The sequence below is a fragment of the Pteropus vampyrus genome, unplaced genomic scaffold (genome assembly GCF_000151845.1).
Source record: "Pteropus vampyrus isolate Shadow unplaced genomic scaffold, Pvam_2.0 Scaffold75, whole genome shotgun sequence".
Classification (NCBI taxonomy): Eukaryota; Metazoa; Chordata; class Mammalia; order Chiroptera; family Pteropodidae; genus Pteropus; species Pteropus vampyrus.
Window position 1 is genome coordinate 1,017,933 of NW_011888856.1, and position 6,761 is coordinate 1,024,693.

Consider the following 6,761-nt stretch of genomic DNA (forward strand, 5'->3'; position numbering starts at 1 on the left):
CATAGCTGCTCTCAACCATAAGCTACCCCACCCAAGGCAAGGATCTCAACTCTTCATCTTTGTATTGCCAGCCTTTTGAACAGCGAATGGCACACAGAATAATGCATTCAGTCACTATTTTCAGAAGTGAATGAAGTCGACTGCATCGATATCAAGTGTCAGAGACGGCTTAGTGGATCTAGACCTCAGACTGGCTTCCAGAGGATGATAAAAATCCCAAGTGTGGTTCGTTTGGCCTCGCAATTTTAATTGTTAAACAATTAGTTGTCTACATTTAGAAATCAAGAGATTTCAAGTAGAAATGCCGACTGTCGGCTTCTCTCCATAACCGAAGGACTGTCCAGTCCCTCAGGCCAGCAGTGGATCACCACCGAGACGCTCCATATGGGTGGTTCTGCCTCCTGCATGTTCGGGGAGCAGCTCTTTGCCGAGGGGCATTGGGCTTTCTATACTCCCCGTATAGTCCAGAAGGCAAGTGACAACAGGACCTCTTAAAGAATAAAACTAAAGAATGAAACTAAAACTCAACAGAGACCAGCACTACAAAAAGTGGTTGTGCCCAGGTTTGCTCAGCCCTCTGTCCCCAGCCCATGACTGTCCAGACATCCTGAAAGGACTGTCCGGACACATGTGAGCTTCCTGATCGGCAGTGGCTTCCTACACTACTATCTGCCTTTTATTTTAAAGAAAATACACAGCAAGCTTTAACGATAAAGTGCCATAAAATTTATCAGGTACAATTCACAGCTTGAATTTGGCAAGATCTCATAAAAATGACTATGTAGATCTGAAGAAAGTTATCCATGTCATCCTGTTGGGAAAAACACAGCAACGGGTACACATCAATGATTCCGTGGATGTTGAACCATGTGTCTAGGATACGTGAGAAACCAGCGGAAGGGTGCGCACCACACAGAGTAACGGTTACTTCTTCTGTGTGCTGGCATGCGGAGGGGTTTTTAGCCTTTTGTGTTCTTTTCTATATAAACCCAATGGTTTAGGATAAGCATGTGACATAGTTATAATCGGGAAAAATGTTTTTATGAAAGAAGTAGAAAACAGTTGACTCTTATTCGATATATATGATTTTGGAAAATGTATACCTAGTATGTTTTAGATTCAGATTTCAGAGCAGTCTTCGCTCACAGAATCCAGGGACTTCCCGTCTCCAGCCTGAGAGTCCACCACCCTCACTGACTTAAATGAATCTCCCACTGCCCTCTCCAGCTGGTTCCACACATTCTAAGTCAGTGGTTTGCAGCCCTGGCCACACACAGTAAATCGCCCAGAGAACTTTTTTAAAGTCCTGATGGCCAGGCCACACCTCAGACCGAGTAAATAGGGCCTGGGGGCGGGGGTGGGACCAAGCATCGGTACTTATTATCAATCCCCCAGGTGCCTCCAAAGAGCAGCTAAAGTTCAGAAGCTAATAAATGGTGTAACTTCATACATCTTCATCAAAGCAATATTTAGGGAGGAAGGTGGGCTCAGATTCCTTCAAAATTACCCCTATTCAGTTCTTCAAGACACTATTGTTTTGTCGTTAAAATCCTGAACAGGCGTGCCTCTATTTTAAGAAAAATCAACCTTTAAGACTGCAAACATAACTATGGGGATCGATTAGCGGGCGATTGCTCAAACTGCGAAGGGTTCTCTATGAAGAGAGTCACTTTGTGTTGCCTCTAGCCTTCAACGCACAGACTGAGCACCACCTCGGAGCTCGGCAGTGGGTTAGACTCTGGGAGCCCTGTGACAACCGATCCCCCTCAGCCTTGACAGACAAGCAAGTTAAGGAGGTGAACTGTGCCTCTCTGTGTGATCAGCTAGGGAACCAACTTTAAGATGATGACGACAATGGTGGTGGTGATGATGATGTCACCGTTGCCACCAAACCCTTGGCCCCATTCCTGAACCACTAAACCAGAATCCCTACAAATGGGGACAGGATTCTGGGTTTTAATCAACGGCCTCAGAAGCTACAGCCTCAGAAAGGAGCATTCTAAAGGCAGTGTTCCCCCAGTACATGTGCTGCATGTTCTCCACTCCCAAAACTGGCCAGAAACAAATCTTAAAGTCAGGACTTGCCATGTAGCCCGGTGGGAGGGAGGCAGGTGAGACAGGAAGTTAACTCAGAGCAATGGGTGTTCCAACCACAAGCAAAGAAGGCGGGTCCGATGTCCCAGCTTAGCCACAAACAATCCAGGCCATCAGAACAGCACAGGGGAGCATGGTCCAAACAGTGGTGGTGGTGGCCTGAGCAGGTGCACGCTGCTTTGTAACCAAAAGTAGCACCCAAAACACTGCCACCCTTGTTTTGAAAGCCTTGGCACCTGGGTGAGCGTAAATGCAGCTGGCGTGCTGGGTGCCAGGGCAAACACACAGCGAGCAAGCTGGCACCAGGCAGAGCCTGGCTTCCTGCAAGGTAGTCTGCCTGGCATGCTGGCTGCCTGCTGTTTTGCCACAAGCTCTGGGGCTGGCCCAGGGACCCTTCCAAGGCAAGGTCCTCTGGGAAACTTATTGGCTGAAAAGCCAGGCACAAGGGGCTCCCAGGGAAGAAAGCCTCGGAGTGAGGTTGCAGGCGTCTTCCTGGTTTCTACAGAAGGAGCAACTCAGGGTTGCTCACAGATGTTTGGTCTCACCTCACTTGGCCTTCAACTTGCGAAGACGTGGATGCAGGATGCAAGGAGAACCGGATGGAATGCTGGGGAGAAGGAGACTTGGTCCAAGATCATGAACTATCTGTGCTTAGCTACGGCCTTCTGAGTAAGGCCTTCCATGACCACCTTATTGACTGCAGCTCCCAACCCCCCTCCTCCTCTGCCCCATCCCCCTTTCCTGCCCTGTACCTCCCCACAGCACCTAACACCGACTCGTATGCTTGACACTTCAGTCGTTGGCTTTATAGCCTTTTTCCTTCCACTGCAGTGTAAGCGCCACACAAGCGTGAATTCTCTGCCAATGAAAATACTTCTGTGTCCCCAGTGCCTACGTGCCTGGCACACGATACTCATTGTACGAATCAGTGGCCAGCCTCCTACTAACCTGCCATGCAGAGTCCAGTGGGGGCCAAGAATCGGAAGACCTACAGAAGGGAGATGCAAGGACGTTAACTCACACTGAGCACTTCCGTGTGTTGTAAGTGTCCACTCAGCCCTTCGGAAATATTTATCAAAAACTGACGAAACTGCAGATACCCGATGAAGCTGCAATCGACGAGTCATGGCCCCTGCCTTCACACTGAGCAAGACTGTCATTCTCATTTGATAGACAAGAGGGCATTAGAGCTCAGAAGGGTCAGGTGACTTTTCGAAGACCTCACAGCTGTGTGGCAGAACTCCGATCCAAACCCAGGCGTGCCTGGCTCCCAAGCCCTGTCCCTCATGCGTCTACCCCACTGAGAGCCACATACCAGCCTGCAGAGAAAGGGGGTGGTCCCCTGCCTGGGACCTCGTCCATGGCACAAGCCCAGGAGATTGTCAGCAGACAGAGGTGGGCACGGGAGACCAGGACTCCCAGAGATGGGATCCAGAAAAGGGAGATGCTAATTCCAAAGGGCGGAGCTTCGCCGCCATGCTCACACAAGAGCCCCGGCCACCAAGGGTCTCCCTGACCCTATTAAACCTTCCCTGGGTAGAAAATAGTGATGAGAGAACAGAAGCGAGAATCAGATTCATCTCAGCAAGGAAAGCAGTACGACTCACTACAACAGCCTCTGGGAGGTAAGACCTATTCTCTTCAACAGGTGAGCAAACTGACATTCCGAGACATCGAGTGGCTTGTCCAAGTACAGGCCAAGGCCAGGGAGCAGAGTCGGCAACGTCATCCACGCTTCCAGGTCCGAGCCCAGAAATCTCAGGGAAGGGGACGCAGTCCATCTCTTTAATGCCCACATAGTGATTTGTCAGGCGTCAAGCAAAGGGTTCGGCTTCCTTTGCCCCCCTCCCCTGCCCCTGGGTATGATAAATATTGATGTTTGATAACCCCAGGATCTGTTAATCATGAAAATGAGCAACTCCGATTGGTGATGGCCCAATCGAGTGCTGTGTTGGAAAGGCTCCTGACGCCAAGTCAGAGCTCAGCACGATGCGTCTGTGACACAACACTAAAGCCTGCCAGGGGCGGGCTGGGGGAGGCGCTGAGCTTCCCGACGTGGATTACTGGCGTCGTTGCAAAGCGAATTTATCGCAGTACCTGGTATTTCCATGGAAACCACCTGACCAAGTTCCTGGGCCCTGACCTCAGGGAGCCTGAGACAACGTTGGGGACCCATAGCGTTAAGACATGACATGGCCCAAACTCTGCTGGGTGCCAAGTGAAGGGTCTTCGCTCTCAGAACACAGAGGTCACAGTGGCCTGGACTGAGGAGCCCCCGGAGGCCTCTAGGAGACCGAGCCAGGTGAGAGTTACTGAGATAGAGAGGGTGGTGGAAGCTGCTCCAGTGAGAAGGAACGGGGCGTGGTGCCTTCCAGGACCTGGGCGCAGTCTGAGATGGGCCAACTGAAACCTATCTGTCCCTGTCTCAGGCAGGAAAAGTCTTTCGCTGAGGGAAGGAGTAGTAAAAATCAGTGACAGGAACACATTCGTATCTCGACTCTTTATAAAAACGCCTCTTGCTGCCACTCTGCTTTCTTTCCTATTCCCATCGATAAACGCATCGCATCTGCAGACGGAGATGTGTGAACACGCTGTAGATTCAGGGGCTGCTGCACCAGCCCAGGGTCAGCAGTCACTCCAAAGCCCTGCCACCGACACGGACCAGTGTTCTTCTTCATGGTGACAGCCTGTGAGGCTCTGTCCAGCCCACCTGGCTGATACCCTGGCAGCCACCACGAACGTGGGGCTGCAGGACAGCTGGCTCACGCTAGGGGTATCGCCTGATGAACCAAAGCAGTGCCTATACAGCACCCCCTACTATTCTGGCCTCATTAAAACAACTCAGTTGAGCAAACCAGCCAAAAACCAGGCACTAGCAATTAACCAGGATCAGAAATGTGTGAGAGTACAATCTAGTATCAAGATGGCTGCTCGAACAAGGCAAAGAAAAGAAGTATATGGGAGGAGGAGGAGGGTTACTAAAATGTATTAAGCCCTTAATTTATGCCAAGCACTGGTAGAAACTTTAACCCATAATGTTTATTTACTTTTCACGCCATCCCACAAGGTGAGTATTATTATTCCTCTTTTCAGATGAGGAAGCGAAGGCTTAGGAAAATTAAATAACTTGCCCAAATCAGGGCTAACAAATGGGAAAGGTGGGATTGAAACGCAGTTCTGTGAGCCCATCTCTTCTGTCAATGGTTCACAGGGCTAGAGAGCACATTAAAAGTCATCTGACCCAACAAACTGAGGGTCGCCAGATGGCATGGGGTGGGGGCTGGGTGGAAAAGGTGAAAGGATTAAGAAGTACAAATGGGCAGTTATAAAAATTGTCATGGGCATGTAAAGTACAGCCCAGGGAATGTAGTCGATAACATTGTAATCACTACACATGGCGCCAGGGGGTACCAGACTTATCGGGGTGATCACTTCACAAGTTATATAAATGTCTAATCACTATTTCGTACACCTGGAACTGATACAATATTGTATGTCAACTGTAATCGAAAAAAAAATTTTAATGAAGAAGAAAGTGGTCTGGTCTGACCCCACAGGTCCTGCGTGGATCCCATCCAACACCCCAAGCGAGTGGATGGCCAGCTCACGCCTGACTCGCCCAGCCTCAGGAAGCTCTTCTTCATGATGATGAACTCTTTCCGAAGGTCATCTTCTACCCCCCACAGAATAAACCTGATTTCCTCTCCTCCTGAGGGTCGTTCCAACATTTGATGATGACTTCCATGGCTTCGGCCCCTGAGCCCTGTGTCCCCCAGACTGACAAGTCCAGTTCCCTCCTCATTTGACAAAAGCATCCCTAGGCGTTTACCGACAAAAGTAAAATCCATTACATCCTTGCCAAAAGAAGAGAACATGCTTTTTTTAAATAAGCTTCAGCAACCCACTGCTTCATGACATCTCTTTCCACAATATTCTCCAGGCTAAGCCAAATCTCCACCTGCTCAGGCAAGTCTCTCTTTCTGCTTGATGCTCAGGAGACATAAACGGCACCTGCGAGCCATTTTCCGAACTGTGTCTTCAGAAGCCATCCGCAGGGGCTGGCGTTTTCCAGACTGGCACTGACTGCCAACCGAAGCACCACATCCCAGACTTCCCTGTGCATAAAGATCACTTGCCGATCTTATAAAAATGCAGATTCTTTCAGGTAGTCTGGGTGGGGCCTGGGATTCTGCATTTCAAACAAGTTCCTGGGCGATAGCAATGGTGCTGGTCCAGGAACCTCACTCTGAGTAGGAGGCATTAAAGGACGTCACCCACTTTGAAAAGGAGCAGCGAGCACACTTTCTAAGCTCGCTGGAAAACCACGTGCGTGGTTTTGAACGTGCACGCTGTGAAATTTCATGTCCAATTCCCCTGGTTTCTTTCAGCAATGTCGTGAGAAAGAACAGTTAATCGCACGACTTTGAAACCTACTTAAGGACAGATACTGACAGGGTGTGCCTGTGAGGAGGACGGTCCAAGCAGAGAGGGAGAGGGGAATGCCCCACTCCCCAGGTAGTCTGAACGAGAAAATCACTACCAGGTGCGGTAGAGCGGGGGGCCGAAGTCCAAAACGAACAGAGCTCCTCGGATCCCAGCTAAGAAGTCACGGTCACAGCCAGGACTAACGAGAGCAGCTCTATTTTTAATCCAAGCTCTCTGCAGCA